Source organism: Zootoca vivipara, chromosome 9, assembly GCF_963506605.1.
Source record: "Zootoca vivipara chromosome 9, rZooViv1.1, whole genome shotgun sequence".
Classification (NCBI taxonomy): domain Eukaryota; kingdom Metazoa; phylum Chordata; class Lepidosauria; order Squamata; family Lacertidae; genus Zootoca; species Zootoca vivipara.
The window spans coordinates 68,075,222-68,093,762 of NC_083284.1; the positions used below are offsets into that span (position 1 = coordinate 68,075,222).

Consider the following 18,541-nt stretch of genomic DNA (forward strand, 5'->3'; position numbering starts at 1 on the left):
ATCATCTAGTCCAAAAGGCTGCAATGCATTTTGTAGCTGGTAGGTCAGAAGGTCAGAAAGAGGGATTTGCTTGGGCCCTAGAAAAGCTGAGTGTAACATTAATGCTGATGCAGAAGGATTTTTGCACACCTTTAGAACTGAACTGGGCAATTTTATAAGATAAAGGCATAGAAGATTTATTATTATTATTATTTTCAAATAATACTTTTAATGGGCTTTTCTTTGTAATATGTAGAAAGCACATTTGAAACTATTTTAGGTAGATCAGACTAATATTACTGAAAAACAAACAGAGCAAGATAAATGTTCAATCATGCCAGGTGGACAAATCCCTCAGACGAACAGCATCCTGAGATTTGCTTTCTGAGTTTAACCACAATACTAAGCACTATTCTGCTAGTACATCTTCTCTCCTTTTCTGCATGAACCACAAGTGTGAGAGGTTGTCTAGCAGAATATTTGGATCTATAATTGTAGTAGTAGCAATATAATGATGATGATGATGATGTAAATAAGAGCTTCTCTATTTTATCTGAGAATTTACACTACCTTTCCACTATTAGTAATTGCTTTCCTTAATTTTCCTTAATTTCCTTAATTTTCTGCTGCTTAAAAATAATAATCTCATTGTTCCCTAAGAAGCCGGAAGAATTTTATTAGGTATGGTGGAAAAAGAGCTAAACAAAAAGGATCAAAGATTTTTCTTATATGCTACCACAGCAGCCAGAATAATGTTAGCACAGAAATGGAAAACAATGATTGAGGAATGGAGAATGAAATTAATAGAATATATGGAGTTAGCAAAATTGACCGCAAGGATAAGAGATCAAAAGTTTTGGATGGACTGGAGTAAATTGATTGAATATGTAAAAAAGTATGGTAAAGATTTGAAAATACTGACAGGTTGTACATAATGCCGGCAATCATCAACATAAAAAATTCTCTGACCATAATAATTATAGGGAGAGTATAAGGCAAAAGGAACAGAGGTAAACGTAGGAAAGCAAAACAAAGAGGATATAGAAAAAAAACCAATGTAGAGAAGGAAAGAAGTCACAGGCTCGGCAGAGCATCAGTCTAGGTTGACAAACTGTAAAAATATAAGCTGTATATATGTATTTCTGTATTTATTTTGTTTTTTTCTTTGTTTATGTCTGTTATTTTTCTTTCTTTTCCCCCTTTTATCTATTGTTTTGTCCCTATATTATTGCAAAATAAAAATATTTTTTAAAAATAATAATAATCTCATATTCTTTTTAAAAAAAGCATATGGGTAACAATATTTTTCATGCATCTTAAAAATGTTATTGGAATCCAACTGTGCTATAGTGCTTTGGTGTTTCCATCTTTGGAGCTTAATTCTTTCAGTTAAATGGCAGTGGAATCCAGAAACCAAGCTGCATCTGTGCAAACTTTGCTGGCGCAGTGTGTTTAGAGCACATTACAGCACCAGCGGGACCTTTTCCATGCAAATAAAAATCAAATACACAGAGAAACGGATCTCTGGATTGGTTGTTTGGGTGTTTACATTTGGTCTAATAAATAACACTCAGGAAAAGCTGAGCTATAAAAAACAATTGTTAGAAATGTCTTTGAATTTTCTCTCGTGACTGGAGACTTTGTAATTTCTGCTTTTCTGATCCCGATTGGTCCGTGCAGCCAAAAGTGCTGCAAAGGAACAATTATTTCTTTTTTTTCTTTTTATAATAATTTTTTATTGATTTTAATATAAACAAAGACAAAACACAACATGATATATATATTCCATCCCTCCATCCTCCCTCCCCCCACCAGTCCACTTCTGCCACCACTAGGACCCGTAGGTGTTGGGAGCCAAAGGCGGTCCATTTTAGGGCTGAGTTTGTCCTCCCCCCCCCTCCACTCCAGGAGGTCAGGGGTGGAGTAGTAGTAAGGTTTGGATTTCCCCCAGCTGCTCCTTCAACACACACACATAAAACAAACAAATAAATTTTTCAATTCTTATTTCTTAACATTGTATTTGTGACTTCCTCGAATCTCTTCTTCCTGGTTTTCTTAGTATCTTATATGATTATGGCGGATTTTCTGATCTTAACTCAAAGTCTTTTCCTTCAAATATTCACTTTATCCTCCTCCTTCTTCATGCCACGAGAGGAACCCGTGAGGTGCGGCCTTCCAATTATTTCTATGGAAGCAGCACAATGTAGGTGCACAGAACAGCAGTGGACCGTGTAGATCTTTTGTTAAATAGTGGTAGTTGCACACAACTGAATGCCTTGCAAATAGTCTTATGAGATCAGAGACTGAAATATACTCAGAGTCAAGTAGTAATTTCATGCTCTTTATTTCAGCTCATAGGAACAGTGATTGAATTCCCCCCCGAACCTCAGAGCCAGTGTGGTGTAGTGGTTAAGAGCGGTAGCCTTGTAATCTGGTGAACCAGGTTCGCGTCTCCGCTCCTCCACTTGCAACTGCTGGGTGACCTTGGGCTAGTCACACTTCTCTGAAGTCTCTCAGCCTCACTCACCTCACAGAATGTTTGCTGTGGGGGAGGAAGAGAAAGGAGAATGTTAGCCACATTGAGACTCCTTAAAAGGTAAAGGACCCCTGATAGTTAAGTCCAGTCATGAACGACTCTGGGGTTGCGGCGCTCATCTCACTTTACTGGCCGAGGGAGCCAATATTTGTCCACAGACAGTTTTTCCAGGTCATGTGGCCAGCATGACTAAGCCACTTCTGGCGAACCAGAGCAGCGCACGGAAGCGCCGTTTACCTTCCCGCCAGAGCGGTACCTGTTTATCTACTTGCACTTTGATATGCTTTCGAACTGGTAGGTTGGCAGGAGCAGGGTCCGAGCAACAGGAGCTCACCCCATCATGGGGATTCGAACCGCCGACCTTCCGATCGGCAAGCCCTAGGCTCAGTGGTTTAGACCACAGCGCCTCCCGCATCCCTACTCCTTAGGGATAAAGCGGGATATCAAATCCAAACTCCTCTTCCTCCTCCTCCTCTTCTCAGGCTTTATATACATTATTTACACAATGAGTACTGTCTGATTGGTTGATTATGTTTCTCTCCTGGAGCCTGATTGGGCTGCTGCTGCACTGTGCACTGTGGTTTGCAGGCTGTGGTGACTGGTGAAAATTGGGTGCCCCCACCTTGGTCTGGCATAAACACTTTCTGCTAGTATAAAGGAACTGATGGGTGCAGCCCAGTGTGAGGAGATACCATTGAACATACACATATATTATTCCATAGGGGAAGAAATACATCACATATACTGCATTTTTGTTGTTGTTCCTGCTTTAAAACAGCTACCCAGGAGATTTTCAGTTACTTTAGAATACTGAACGCAAGTGTTAGAGCTATTGCTGCTTCAAGAATTGAAATTTGTATTCCTCATTTTTGTACTTCCTTTTATTTGAACATCCTGACCATGCGCCTTGTGATCCAATTTGTATTTTTGGAAAATTCTGCTGGAAGCAAAGCTGTAGTTATCTCCTGAAGTTCTTAGCTACGCATTGCTCCAGCTGTTTTGTGATGATAGCTGACTTTTGATGCATCATACAAGTATGTAGATCGTTGCTAATTTTATCTCTGTGCGGTTTGTGAAAGTTGGACTGTTGGCAGCTGTATAAAACAGTTGATAGCTTGAATGTTCTGCTTGTATGTTTTTTCTCTTGTATCAAATGCAATTCCACCTGTTGTTTCCCCTGGTTCTGCTGATACGTTTAACAAACAGAAAGTTAAAAAAAAGCACACACAGCAAAAAAGCTCATCAGAGCAATAACATTATTTATACACAGGAAAATTTGTTGGAGAAGGAACCCCAAAAACGATTTAATGGGGCCAAACACTGTGGTCTTCTGATATTTCTATTGGTAAGTTGAAATTTGAGGTGTATGGGGTGTTAGAGGAGGAAAGGTGAGGGACATGCCATGCTCCTTCTGTGTTAGTTTGTCCACCTTTGGTCCCTACCCTGCACTCAACTCTCACCTGTGGCTCCTAGAAGCTTTCAGCATGTGAAGGCAGTCACACCCTGAGGGGGGTGGGACTTTGACTGGCTGGCTAATACAGGTGAGGATAGCCAATACGGTAGGTCTTAAATCCTTGGTGAGTTAGGGACTTCTGCTGCATGCAAAGACTGGCTTGGGCGTATGAGACCAATAGTGGGTCCAGCAGTCAAGGAGGTGGTTGCAGCACATGCCATAGAGCAGGCACCCCCAAACTGCGCCCCTCCAGATGTTTTGGCCTACAACTCCCATGATCCCTCGCTAACAGGACCAGTGATCAGGGAATATCTGGAGGGCCGAAGTTTGGGGATGCCTGCCGTAGAGGAAAGTGAGCGGAAGATGGTGTTCCGCTGTCTTTTGGGGTTGTTGTTGTTTAGTCGTTTAATCGTGTCTGACTCTTCGTGACCCCATGGACCAGAGCACGCCAGGCACTCCTGTCTTCCACTGCCTCCCGCAGTTTGGTCAAACTCATGTTCGTAGCTTCGAGAACACTGTCCAACCACCTCGTCCTCTGTCGTCCCCTTCTCCTAGTGCCCTCAATCTTTCCCAACATCAGGGTCTTTTCCAGGGAGTCTTCTCTTCTCATGAGGTGGCCAAAGTATTGGAGCCTCAGCTTCACGATCTGTCCTTCCAGTGAGCCTTTTGGGGTTATCCTCAGGCTAAAGAGTAAAACCCACACAAAGCTGGAGTGGAGTTCCTCCCTGGGGAGGTTACTGCTACTACAGTTTGACTTCACCCCCAGAGGTGTACTCCATTGTCTCTTGAGACAGAAGGATGCCAACAAAACTGAATTTCCTTGTTTTTATTGAGCCTTCCAATCCACACCCCTAAGTGCTTTCAGGAAGTAGGGGAAATTTTCCAGTCTTTTTCTGAACAGGAGGTGGGTTCAGCACTGCTTGCTTTGGTTAAAACATTACAAGTGTCTTTTATTTTCCTTTCTAAGCCTCAACTGCTCATACTCTCCTGAGGCAAGACTACATTTCCTGGGGGCTGAGCTACAATGTGGGGATGGACGGCAGTTCCCAGGGGCAGTTTAAAAGCATTCTTCTGACTTCTATTGAACTTCCCACATGCAGCTATAGATAGGGATTGCTATCCCCATCCAGTGAATTTGACTGCTGACTCTATGCTATCTACCCTTAGCATTTATTTTCAGTGCCAAAGCTCAAAGCAGTTTTCACATGCTTGCCATAAATGACACGGCTACTTAGACCAAATCTGGATCTGGCAAACCTGGAGCAGGATAGTAATTTATACAGTACTTCCCAGTGATACTTCCTTGTTTATTTCCTAGGACAGTGTTTCTCAACCTTTTTTGGGCCAAGGCACACTTGTTCCATGAAAAAATTCACGAGGCACACCACCATTAAAAAAGTTAAAAAATTTAACTCTGTGCCGCCCTATATTGATTATATAATTATGACTGTAAGAAACACTTGCCCATTGCTGTGTTGGTTGCAATCTCCTGTAATAAGGCTTCACAAGCCGCTGATTTCTCTGCCAGCACAATCCTTTGCTCAGCAAGTTTCAGGTTGAGCTCATCCAGCCAGCTTCTTTAAGTTTGTCTAAAACCACCCTCCCGTGGTGGTGGCTGTTGAGAGCTGTGCTCGCCCCGCGTCGTGACCTGGCCGGCTTCCTTTCCGGCGGGTTAGTGCTGTTTATTGGCGGTCGCCAGACACGTGACAATGCAAATCGCCCTTCTCGTCGCCGCACGTCGCGACACACCAGCCAGCGTCTCGCGGCACACTAGTGTGCCGCGGAACAGCGGTTGAGAAACGCTGTCCTAGGACACAATTTCTGAAACGCTACATGGATATATTCTGTGTGTGTTACGCTTTTCCTGTATCCCAATATACCTCTCCTTCCAATAGTACTCTGCGGAGTTATGTTCCATAGACAGTTCCTGTTTAACAAGATTATTTTCTCTTGTGCTCTGAAAATCCAGCAAACCTTGCAAAACCGTCTGATCCTTAGCACCATTCCTCCTCCAGGGACTTTACAAAAAACTCCTCTCTTCATTGTACCTCTACAGGAGACTAGTTCAGTCTCCAAAGGATTTAGACTGAAAATGGGCCTGCTGAGAATAGAAGGTGCAGCAGAGAAATGTCTTGCTCTCTGTGATGATGTTTAGTTTAGAAATCTTCACTTCAAAAGCATCAGGTCCTTTACAGCCTTCTGCGTAATTGAGCCTGAATGGCATGAAGGAGACGAGTTAAGCAATAAAGAGGAAATGCCCTGTGTGAGGTCTCTGGGACCAAAATCTCTTGATGCTGCTATGAAAATAAACCCAGAGTCTGAAATAAATGCAAAGTACGACACTACAGAGAACGTGCATTTATTCCGTTTGGCCTGGCTGAATTAGGGATCCTTGCCTTTTCTTTTTAACATCTTTTGTATTCTTCCAGTGTTAGTTTACGTGCTGCGAGAATGAATTAGGATTTTGTTACATAGAGTTGGAAGAAGAATGTACTAATTCATAGAATCATAGACTTGGAAGAGACCACAAGGGCCATCCAGCCCAACCCCCTGCCAAGCAGGAAACACCATCAAAGCATTCTTGACATATGCCTGTCAAGCCTCTGCTTAAAGACCTCCAAAGAAGGAGACTCCACCACACTCCTTGGTAGCAAATTCCACTGCCGAACAGCTCTTACTGTCAGGAAATTCTTCCTAATGTTAGGTGGAATCATCTTTCTTGTAGTTTGAATCCATTGCTCCATGTCCGCTTCTCTGGAGCAGCAGAAAATAACCTTTCTCCCTCCTCTATATGACATCCTTTTATATATTTGAACATGGCTATCATATCACCCCTTAACCTTCTCTTCTCCAGGCTAAACATACCCAGCTCCCTAAGCTGTTCCTCATAAGGCATTGTTTCCAGGCCTTTGACCATTTTGGTTGCCCTCCTCTGGACACGTTCCAGCTTGTCAGTATCCTTCTTGAGCTGTGGTGCCCAGAACTGGACACAGTACTCCAGGTGAGGTCTGACCAGAGCAGAATACAGTCACGATTCACAAATGAGCACACTGGCATGTCCCAGGAGAGGAGGCAGGGGCTGCTTTCTCTTTCCTGGTCATTTTGCTGCTTCACTGAGCTTAGTGTGGTACCCAAACCTGGGGTCATGGATTAGCGCTCTCCGGACAAAACATGTACTGCAACCAACATGTGTCCTATGGTTTACAGGTAATGGTTTGTCTGGATTCAAATGACATGCTAAGCCAGTGATGGGCAACCTTTTGAGCTTGGTGTGTCAAAATTTGCCAAAAAAACTGAGCATAACTCAGGTGGTGTGTCACTTCGAGAGAAAAAACCCATAATTTCACGATATTTATAGTTTAAATAACAAAAATGTATAATTGTAATATATAACTGTATGCTGACCAAAGTTTTGAAGGTTTTTTTTGGGGGGGTGCAAAATTTGCTTTGTTTTTTTTTGGGGGGGATGCCCCAAAGCTGCTGCGCTTTTTGGGGGGAAAGAGAACATAAATAAAGGACAAATAATACCTTTGCTGGAACTAACACGCAGCACCGACATAGTCTGCCAAAACGCCAAAAAACCCAGCACAGAACAGGTTAAAAAATGAACGCTGTTACACCCAATCATAGTCTGCCAAAGCGCCAGAAAAAACAGCACAGAAAGGGTTAAAAAAACCAATCTCTGGCTACCAGCAGCAACAACAACAACAAAAAGGATTTGGGTTTTAACAGCGGAGACAAGCTGTAGCGTGAGGAGGAGCAGGAGAACAAATTGGGGGGGGGGGGACAACAGCGCGAATGGGCCGATGGGGCGTGTGCCAGCAGTGAGAGCTCTGCGTGTCACAACTGACATGCGTGTCATAGGTTCGCCATCACTGTGCTAAGCCATGGGTAGGCAAACTAGGGCCCGGATGTGGCTCAATCGCCTTCTAAATCTGGCCCACGGACAGTCCGGGAATCAGCGTGTTTTTACATGAGTAGAATGTGGCCTTTAATTTAAAATGCATCTCTGGGTTATTTGTGGGGCATAGGAATTTGTTCATCCCCCCCCCCCCAAAAAAATAGTCCGGCCCTCCACAATGTCTAAGGGACAGTGGACCAGCCCCCTGCTGAAAAAGTTTGCCGACCCCTGTGCTAAGCAAAGCCACGGCTTACTGCATTACAGAAGAACAAAGCCGCTGCAATCTCCTCTGTGAGATCCTGTTCATGTGCTCATGTGCACTAAGCCATGGTTTGCCTCCGTGCTACACGTGGATGAGCGTGTTAAGAGCTTGCTGTGCTCATAAAGCAGGAGTTGCCCTCCAGATATTGTCTGCCATCTTGGCTGGAGCTGGTGGGAGTTGGAGCCCAATATTTGCAAGTCCCCTACTCCTGACGCGAGGGCTGGAAGCTGGTACACTTATTATTAAAATAAAGAAAGTAATTCTTGGAAGTATTAAAAGTTTTATTATTTCTTTTTAATTTATACAGTGCCACTTTCCTTTGATTAATCTCTCTTTCTGCTCTTTCTGGGGCTCTGCATTACTTTGATACCAGCCTCTCATTTAAAGCCGAGATTGCATCTGTTGTCTCATTCCTCTGCCCTTATCATTTCGAAATTAATTGCCCTCGGACATTTATACAGTCGAGTCCATCCCTGAAGAAGTGCCTTAAGTCATATTTATGTTGCTGTGCCTTGTCTAATTAATTGAAGTATGTGTGCTACTTCTTGTTCCCTTCCCCTTCTCCTTTCGTTCTCCTTGTTTACTTTATTTTACTGTTTACTTTATTTTACTCCTTGTGTGTCCGTTTACTGCAGGAGAAACTTTTGTTGTGCTCATTCCATTGTATCAAATCTTCTCTGGTTGCTTCTGATGCCTCATTGGGCTTGCATACTACCTTGAAATCTCCCCCCACCCACCCACTGAGCTTTCTTCCTGAGACCCTTTCACCTTCCCAGACACACCTCAGTCTCTTCCCCCTTCCTCCTCCTCCACCCCAGTTCCTGCATTCCCTTTCTCCCATTAAGGCTTCATCTCCATTTTGAAGGCACTGGGTCCTCTTCAGTCCTTGGGAACTTTCTTTTAGTGAATTGCAGGTCACATGGAAACCCTGATTTCTTGTCCAAAAGGTATAAAAGTCCCCCCCCCTTCATTCCAGTTGGTGCATTGTCCCTCCTCCATTCCTCCCCTCCCCCAGTTTGTGAAAATTGTGTATTCTCCCAATTAATACCAGTCTGGATTTACTGGGTTTTTTAATAATTGTAATAATAATAATAATAATAATAATAATAATAATAATAATAAATATATTATTTATACCCCGCCCATCTGGCTGGGCTTCCCCTGCCACTCTGGGCGGCTTCCAACAAACATTAAAATACATCAAATATCACAGATTAAAAACTTCCCTAAACAGGGCTGCCTTTAGGTATTTTCTAAATTTCAGGTAGTTGTTTATCTCTCTGACCTCTGATGGGAGGGTGTTCCACAGGGCGGGTGCCACTACCGAGAAGGCCCTCTGCCTGGTTCCCTGTAGCTTTGCTTCCCTCAGTGAGGGAACCGCCAGAAGGCCCTCGGTGATGGACCTCAGTGTCCGGGCAGAACGATGGGGGTGGAGACGCTCCTTCAGGTATACTGGACCGAGGCCGTTTAGGGCTTTAAAGGTCAGCACCAACACTTTGAACTGTGCTCGGAAACGTACTGGGAGCCAATGTAGGTCTTTCAAGACCGGTGTTATGTGGTCTCGGCGGCTACTCCCAGTCACCAGTCTAGCTGCCGCATTCTGGATCAGTTGTAGTTTCCGAGTCACCTTCAAGGGTAGCCCCACATAGAGCGCATTGCAGTAGTCCAAGCGGGAGATAACCAGAGCATGCACCACACTGGTGAGACAGTCTGCAGGCAGGTAGGGTCTCAGCCTGCGTACCAGATGGAGCTGCCCTGGACACAGAATTGACCTGAGTCTTTCAGGGGCACAGTTACCCCGTTTAGGACCAGGGAGTCCTCCACACCTGCCCGCCTCCTGTCCCCCACAAACAGTACTTCTGTCTTGTTGGGATTCAACCTCAATCTGTTAGCTGCCATCCATCCTCCATATAGTGTAGTTGCTCTTGCTGTAATGTTTATACCACTTTGTGGATTTTAAATGAAAAGTGGTGTAAAATTATTTTTGAACAAACAAGACAAACCACGAATGATGCCGTTTTTATCATGAAGTAGAAGTAATGACTCTCTAGCCTTGTTTTCAAAATCTTTCTTTTATTGATGCTTCCTTCTTAAACAAAGCGTATAACTTGGTTACCGCAACAGCAGCAGCATAATCCTGACTTCCGCTTCTCCCTCTGTGGTTTGTGCAATTCATGCTGAGAACTACAGAGCTGTTCGATGTCTGCTAGGGCAATGATAGCAATGAAAGGTTGAGCAGACATGTTATAAGGCTGGTTGATTTGAGGAAGTTCCTGCACCCCCAGTAAACTTTGCAACTGCCTTATCTCTTTTTGTGGGAAAAGGTGGAGTTATCCTGTCAGGATCACTGCCACACAACAAGAGGCTGAGGGACAGGCCAAGCACAGATTGCTCTAAGAGTGCTTATATCCCTTGTTCAATAGTTCCTTATCTCTCCAATAGTCCCTTCACAGCTGACTAACCATTTCCACAGATCTGTGCATTTGTCCCTGGTATCTTTTCTCTTCTATATGTCTCCCGACTTTGAGGAACAAAACTGATAATTGGTGGCATAATCCATCTATATATTTATGTAACACTGTTCATACACATGGCATGTTATGAAAGAAGGCAGGGCCCTCTTCCAATGAAGCTTGTGTTCTTAACATTTCGACAGTAGGAGAAGCAGCAAAAAGAGGGAAAGGAGTGATGAGGTTTTTGCACATATTCAGGCTTCATATTAGGTGGGTGGGGGGTGAGGGGTAAGGGCTTGAGCCTAAGGATTCATGGCAAACAAGGGTTTTGAAGATGGCTGCTTGTAGACCCTCCAACATTTATCTGATGAAAATAGGGACATCCTATTCTCCATCAGGAAGCTTCTCCTGCATTTGATCTCACTGCACACATAGACATCATATACACATCTACATCAGTCACCTTCAGCTAATTACAACAACTCTGCTGAACCAACCAATAATAATAGAAACATAAATCCTATTGAACTCAGTGGGACGTAGTTATGAGTAAAAAGCTTCAGATCACAGTGGAAGGCTGTCCAGTCTTTACCCAGTTACCTGGGAGTAAGCTCCATTGAATACTATGGGATTTACTTCTGAGTAGACGCTGGGTGGGTGGCGCTGTGGTCTAAACCACAGAGCCTAGGGTTTGCCGTTCAGAAGGTCAGCGGTTTGAATCCCTGCAATGTGGTGAGCTCTCTTTGTTTGGTCCCAGCTCCTGCCCAGGGACCCTAGTGGTGTAGGGCGCGAGGGTGCTGAGGGGTGCTGAGGGGCACCCCAGCAAGTGGGGGAGCTGCGCAGCGGCCTCCCTTTCCCTCCTCCTGGACGCCCGCCAGCCGCGCCGCTCGGAGGAGAGAGGTAAACGAGCGGAGCAGAGGCACTAGGACCCTGTTCCGCTCTGCAGCGGAGCTTTCCTTTTTTTTTTAAGAGGGGAGGGCACCTGAGGGATCTGCACCAGGGTGCCTGATGACCTTAAGATGCTACTGCTCCTGCCCACCTAGTAGTTTGAAAGCACGTCAAAGTGCAAGTAGATAAATAGGTACTGCTCCTGCGGGAAGGTAAACAGCGTTTCCGTGCGCTGCTCTGGTTCGCCAGAAGCGGTTTAGTCATGCTGGCCACATGACCCGGAAGCTGTCTGTGGACAAACACCTGCTCCCTCGGTCTATAGAGCGAGATGAGCGCCGGCAACCCCAGAGTCGTCCGCGACTGGACCTAACGGTCAGGGGTCTCTTGACCTTTACCTTTAGACAAGTTTCAGGCTCCATTTACAGTAAATGAATCAACACTCCCCATGCTTGTTAAGAAATTGCTGGCTGCTGAAGCATTGGAATTAAATAATTTAAAGTGGATTGGTGACCTTTTCCTTCAAAATTACAGAAAGGGCTTCGTATGACAGCATCACCATTTCCTTCACTTGGTGCAGGTATTTTATTTTCAGGATAAACAGGGCTCAGTTTATGCAGCTACACACATCACTTTTAATTGTTCTCCAAGAAGTGAAGGGGAGGAAAAGGGAAAATCAGGACATTCTGGGATGAAATCAGAACCTGGGACGGCTTCTGTAACTCCAGAACTCTCCATGGGAAATTGGGACACTAGGAAGATATGCACTTTCTTGTCTTTTAGATATCTGCCAGCATAGGTTAATCTCCCTTACTGGTGAGGGTTCATGTGGACATGCTGGAAACATGCGCGTACGAAAACAGATACCCATGGTATATGCTTTGTCCCTGGCTAGAGGTAGTAAATAAAAGTGGAAGTAAAATAGATTAGGAGGACAGATGTTCCTCTTACAACCCATATGCCCCGTACACAATAGTAATAAAGAAATATATTCACTGTTGTTCTCGCCGGTGCTAAATTTCCTCCAGTGGGGCAATGCGCTCTAATAATAAAAACACATTTTCTTAAGCAAGGGAGCCTAAGATTTACATTGGCAGTAAGTCACTACTTCCAAACGCCGTCAGGCGGAATGTCAAAGATAACTGGGAGTCTCCCTAGGATGGCTGACTCTGCACGTAAACTGTAGCCAGGTGGAACCTATGTGCTATTCATCTTCATTTTCTATTTCCGTTGAAGCATTTGTATTAATGGCAATGCGATCTTTTATTTCAAGGACTTGTTTTATATAAGCAGACTGCAGAGAAACTTTACAGCATTTTAGTTATTTCTCCCCTTCTTCAGTGAAATAGCAGGTGCTCTGTATACAGTTCTTTGCTATTATTGCATCACTATTTCTTCAGTCTCCATGCCGGTGTGTGTTTTTTTATTTTGATATCATCCTCTTTGTTCTAGGATCACACTTCGCAAGCAGGGGGACAACTCGAAGCATATTCACACATGCATGCTTATCACATGGTGACATGCACGTATGAATGAGGATATAGACATGCAGAAGAATGGAATGGGAAACTGGGAATGAAGTGATTGAAGTCTTGAGGGTCTACAGTGGTATATACAGGGCTGCTGGTCACCTTCTTGCGAGGTAGGGTGTGACGGATTGGGCTGGCTTGGATAGAACTCCAGGGTGTTAAGTGTTAAACCCAGCCTCTTAGTTGATTGACACATTCCATTCCTGAGGGACGGGACTGCCACGAGTTTAAAGGGGATGGGGAGCAGTTTATTCAGTTGAGAGAGGAGAGAGTTGAGAGAGGGTTTGGGGAGCGGGAGCGTGTGGGTGGTAGTGGAGAGTAGAGTGTTTTGAGAAGTTTAATGGAACTATATTAACTAGCCTGATTTATTTGTAACTAAGATAATGAACTAAGAGTTTATACGAATGAAACCATACAGACTTTTACATGTCCTCCAGTTAAATAAAGCTTTCTTAAATGTTGTGTTAAAATCGGATGTTCCTCCTGATTCCAGCAACGTATCTGAACTCAAAAGGGTGGTGACTGAAGAGAGGAGGCAAAACTAAACCTGAGGAGCAGGAGAATAGTTTATACCTCAAGGTCACGCACAGGGGAGGCGAGTGCCAGGGAAAGGGTGTCACAAAGTAGTAAGGGTTGCTAGGGCAAACAGCTGCTGAGGTGAACCTGAGGTGAAAGGGAATCCTTATTGTGGACACAAGTTTGTTCCTGTAACACTTGCCTGGAGTTATTAAGGATACTGAGCCACGTTATTGTGAGAGCTGGAACTGCACTTCATTTACTAGCAAACCCCATATATAAACAGGGAGTTTATTTGGGAGGAAGAAGGAATAGTGGGTTGTTTGTAAAATAACTGAATTTCTTCGACACACTGCTAGTGATAGATAAGGCAGGTACATCGCTAATTTGGTGGGATCCGCACATTTTCGGTGGGACCGTCGCAAATTTAGTGATAGCGGCAGCGGGATCGTTGCATAGGGCTTCCTGTAAGACAGCAGGGAGAGAGCTGGGCTAGAACATTTCTCTCTGATGTGTTAGCTTTCTTCTTGCAATGAATTTTCATGGGTCACCTTTCCAAAATGACATACGCCACCTGCTGTATGAAGTAGTATGGTTTTAATCACATCGAAATTCTGTTGCCTCATTCTGGTAGGAACTCAAGAAGAACCTCCTGGATTAGGCCTGTGGCCCATCTAGTTAATCACCCTGCTCTCAACAGTGGCTGGCCTGTGGGGGACCTGAAAGCAGGACTCTCCTTTCATGAACTTTCCACCAAATGGTATTTGGCAGCACTGCCACATCCAGCTATGGAGGCAGAACATAGCCATCATAGCTGGTAGCCATTGATAGCCTGATCCTCTGTGAATTTGTCTAATCCTCTTTTAGCCTCATCCCACTTGATGGCCATCGCTGCCTCCTGTAGGAGCGAGTTCTATAGTATAACTATGTGCTGCAGGAAGAAGCAGTATCTTATATCTGCCCTGAATCTCCCAACATTCAAGTTTCATTGAGTCCCCATGAGTTCCAGTGTTAAGGAAGCAGGAGAAAAAAAAACTTTTCTCCATGCAGTGCATAATTTCACAAACTTCTATCATATTGCCACTTACTCGCCTTTTCTCTTAAACTAAGAAGTCCCTGATGCCACAACCTTTCCTGATAAGGGGGTTGCTCCTTTTCATGGATCATTTGGGTTGCCACAGATGGGAATTCCAAATCAGTTCATTGAATGACGGTGCTTTTTAATGGAATTTAGTGGTGAACATTTAGCAATTTCAGAAGTCCTGGGGAGAGCTCCCATGCAGCGGTCCCAGTTCTCACAAATGAGAGAAGGCTGTTGGGCTGCAAACCTTATGGCTGCCCTGCATGGTCCCATTGTGATAGGCTGGGGGTTGCTGTTATCTCTGAACTGGAAATGACAAGGTCAAAAAGGGGAGTACTTGGAATATGGAACTTTACTTCCCTCTATTTGACTCTATATTTGCCTTTATGTGCCAACATACCATATGAAGTAGCATATAAAGTCTTCTTCCTTTATTAACTACCTTGGGTCACTCCTTTCAAGAGCATGCTGATGGACTCGGCTCCATTGCCATGTGCTAGTCTCAGGAATCAAATGCAAAGTAACTCCAATTAAATTCCAGGAAGTCCAGGCAATAGGGTTGCCAGACTCAATAGAGGACAGGACTTCTGTGCCTTTAATTGCCCTGCTCTCTTTTGAGTCTGGAAACCTTAAAGAGAAACCAGCAGACCCTTTGCTTGGAAATTAAACAAAGGGTTTCTCTTTAAGGTTTCCAGACTCAAAAGAGAGCAGGGCAATTAAAGGCACAGAAGTCCTGTCCTCTATTGAGTCTGGCAACCCTACCAGGCAACCAAACAAAACCAGGGCTGTGGGGAGCAATGAGATGGATGCTACTACAGTGCATAGCTGCCAAGTTTTCCCTTTTCTCACGAGGAAGCCTATTCAGCATAAGGGAAAATCCCTTTAAAAAAGGGATAACTTGGCAGCTATGCTACAGTGGGACCTCGGTTTATGAACACAATTGGTTCCGGAAGTCTGTTCATAAACTGAAGCGAACTTTCCCATTGAAAGTAATGGAAAGTGGATTAATCTGTTCCAGACGGTCCGCGGAGTACTTAAACTGAAGCGTTCATAAACTGAAGCAAACTTTCCCATTGAAAGTAATGGAAAGTGAATTAATCCGTTCCAGACGGGTACACGGAGTACTCAACCTGAAGCGTATTTAACCCTAAGCATGGGTGTAATTGGTTCCGGAAGTCTGTTCATAAACTGAAGCGTTCACAGACTGAAGCGAACTTTCCCATTGAAAGTAATGGAAAGTGAATTAATCCGTTCCAGATGGGTCCGCGGCGTTCATAAACCGAAAATTCATAAACCGAGGTGTTCATAAACCAAGGCTCCACTGTATAGTTCTATCACAGGTGAGCAGCACAAGCCACAAGTTCTGGCACCTGGCTCTCTGTGCCACTGAGACAACTTGTAGGATAATTGGACTAATCTCTGCTGCAATGTCCATCTTGCAGATTGTCAGACTGAGTACTGTAGCCTCAAAGAGTCAGGAGACCTAAGACGCCATTTGGCCTTATATAAATGCTGACTCTGGACTGGCACTCGAGCACAAGACAAATAGAATAGTCGGGCAGGGAGGCAGGTGGATGGATGGAGTTGGAAGAAGGAAGGAGCATTAAAGAGCCGGACAAACAAAAGCAGCCAGGAGGGCTAAATAGAAGCCCCAGCATTTGAGAAACACAATTCCTACACAAAGCCTGCCTGGCTGTATTTGCCAAGAGGCTTGTTAAAAAGCCAGAGCAACTTGTGGCGGTGGTGGTAAGAAATCTCATTAGCTATGTAGGGCCAAAAAAGGCCAACCTGAGGACTCGATCCTGATAAAACCTAAGCTACCGCGTTCCCTTATGGAAACTGTAAACTCCAAAGATGAAAGCACAGCTCTTGTTACATGATTATGTACATGTTTATATGTTCATTCCTGACCTGGAGAGTTTATGAAAAGAAATAAAATGACCCACAAAAGGTAGGCGGCGATTTGTTAATTCATCTGCTAATTTAATCGGTCATATGAGAAAATCTGCTGACGTATTTGCCTCTATCGATCTTAATTGCTAAATTAAAAATTAGCCTTTCAGAAGGCAGGGAAAGAATGACACATTGGATGCAATGAAAAATGTGAAGAGATCTATACCTGCACTAACTCTGCATGGGTTTGGTATTCTACCAGGTGTATCCCATTCATCCAGCCAATCTGCCTTGAATTTATCATCAGCAGAGCAGCTGGAAGATGGAGGTCAAACTTCATTTTGGCCTGCAACTTGTTAAAGACAACTTGTGCAAAAGGTAGCTGACAGGTTGTTATTTTTATGCATTGGAAAACAGAAAAGATAAGGTGCTCTCCTCAATATGTTCTCTGCCCCCCACCTGTTGCTGCGGGTCTGACATGAGTACCGTACTCTGCTTTGGTTGTGTTTAGGTTTTTAGAAGGCTCATTAAAGCTAAAAACAAGATAGATTTTCTTCAGATGGGCAGCTTCAGTTCAGCACGGTCTGCTGAGAATCTTCTTTCAGCATCTGAGGTTCCAAATTTATCACTAACTATTCATTTCTTTTGGAAAGGGGGGGGGGAAGCCCCACCTGCAAACACGACATTTTTGACATGCTCTTTCTTTTGATTTTAGTTCAACTTATCTTGAAAGTCATCTGTTAATGGGGATTAATGATTCTTCAAGAATTTTGATAGTTCAACAACTTTGGGGAGATAGGAAGAAATCCTTTTTTTTAATGCTAAATTTTATTTTATTTTATTAAAGGAAAATATTGAAAAGTTAATACACAATTTATAATTTTAATTATTTTATTTTATTTTACTCCTATCTCCTTCCTCTATTCTTCCTGCTTTGTTATTTTTTTAAAAAATGACATTAGTTTTTTTTTAATCTACCTTACTCATCTTATATGTTTAAGAAAAATGAAAACCATAACAACTATAGTGTAAAAATATCCATAGAGAATGAAATTTGTTCTCTAGTTACATCCCTCTGTGGTCACATACACTTTGTTAAGAAAGATTTCCACCTTGTCTTCCTCCAAAGAGCAGACATCCAGAATGAAGATCAGAGATTTTCTCCTCAGCCCACGAGAAAATCCACGAGCAGTCTCCCACTGACTTGTGTGAGGCAAATCTAGTGTAGCACACTGCATGCCTGCTGCTTGAAGTAAATCTGAATTTTCAGGGTAACACACAGGCAGGAGGGCAACATCTATAGCTGTGTCACAATCCATTCCGACAATAGTCACTTGATAGTATTCATAAGGACAGGCATACTCAGTTTGAGCTTCTCCAGTTGGTACATCTTTGTATTTGGCTGCTTGGAGACTGTACAGTTGCATGAGAAAATCTGAATTTTCATAATTAAATTTCAAAGGAAAGCTTTCCGGGAAAACGCTGCTGTAATGCAAGTGCTGCTCCAAGTTGTTTTTTTATTCTAGCCCAGAGGCTATTTTCCCAATAACTTGGTGGAAGATTTGCAGACTCACAGTACTTCTTTTTGTTTTTTGTTTTTTTTTATAATATTTTTATTAATTTTACAATTAGAGAAATAACAAAAACATACAGAAAATACATTGAATAACAGAAAAATAGAAAAATAGAAAAAAATAAAAGGATAAAAAACAAAAAGGATCCAAATATAAATCCTCATTTCTTTAACAATGTATATAGGGACCTCCTCGGGTTCCATCAGTCTGCGTTTCATTTCATTTTTATCTTTAGCAATTTCTTATACATTTTTATATAAATTTCATAATACTCCAATTCTATCGTCCCTCTAACTACTTTACATATTCTCTGAATCCACAGCTTCTAGACAATCTTTTTTATTATTAAAAAGCTTTATTTAAATTATTACATAATGATACAAACACATATTGTTATTATTAAAAAGAAGATACAACTATAACAATGTTGTTACAGTTATCTCATTTTACAGTCCATCTTACTTCCCCCCCGCCCCCAC

General features: G+C 43.2%; 1 protein-coding gene across 3 annotated transcripts in view; it reads left to right on the forward strand.

The window, feature by feature from the left end:
- PPARGC1A (PPARG coactivator 1 alpha) overlaps window positions 1-18,541 on the forward strand; it is a 604,317-nt gene that overhangs the window by 195,523 nt on the left and 390,253 nt on the right. The gene's annotated exons all lie outside the window — the stretch shown is intronic.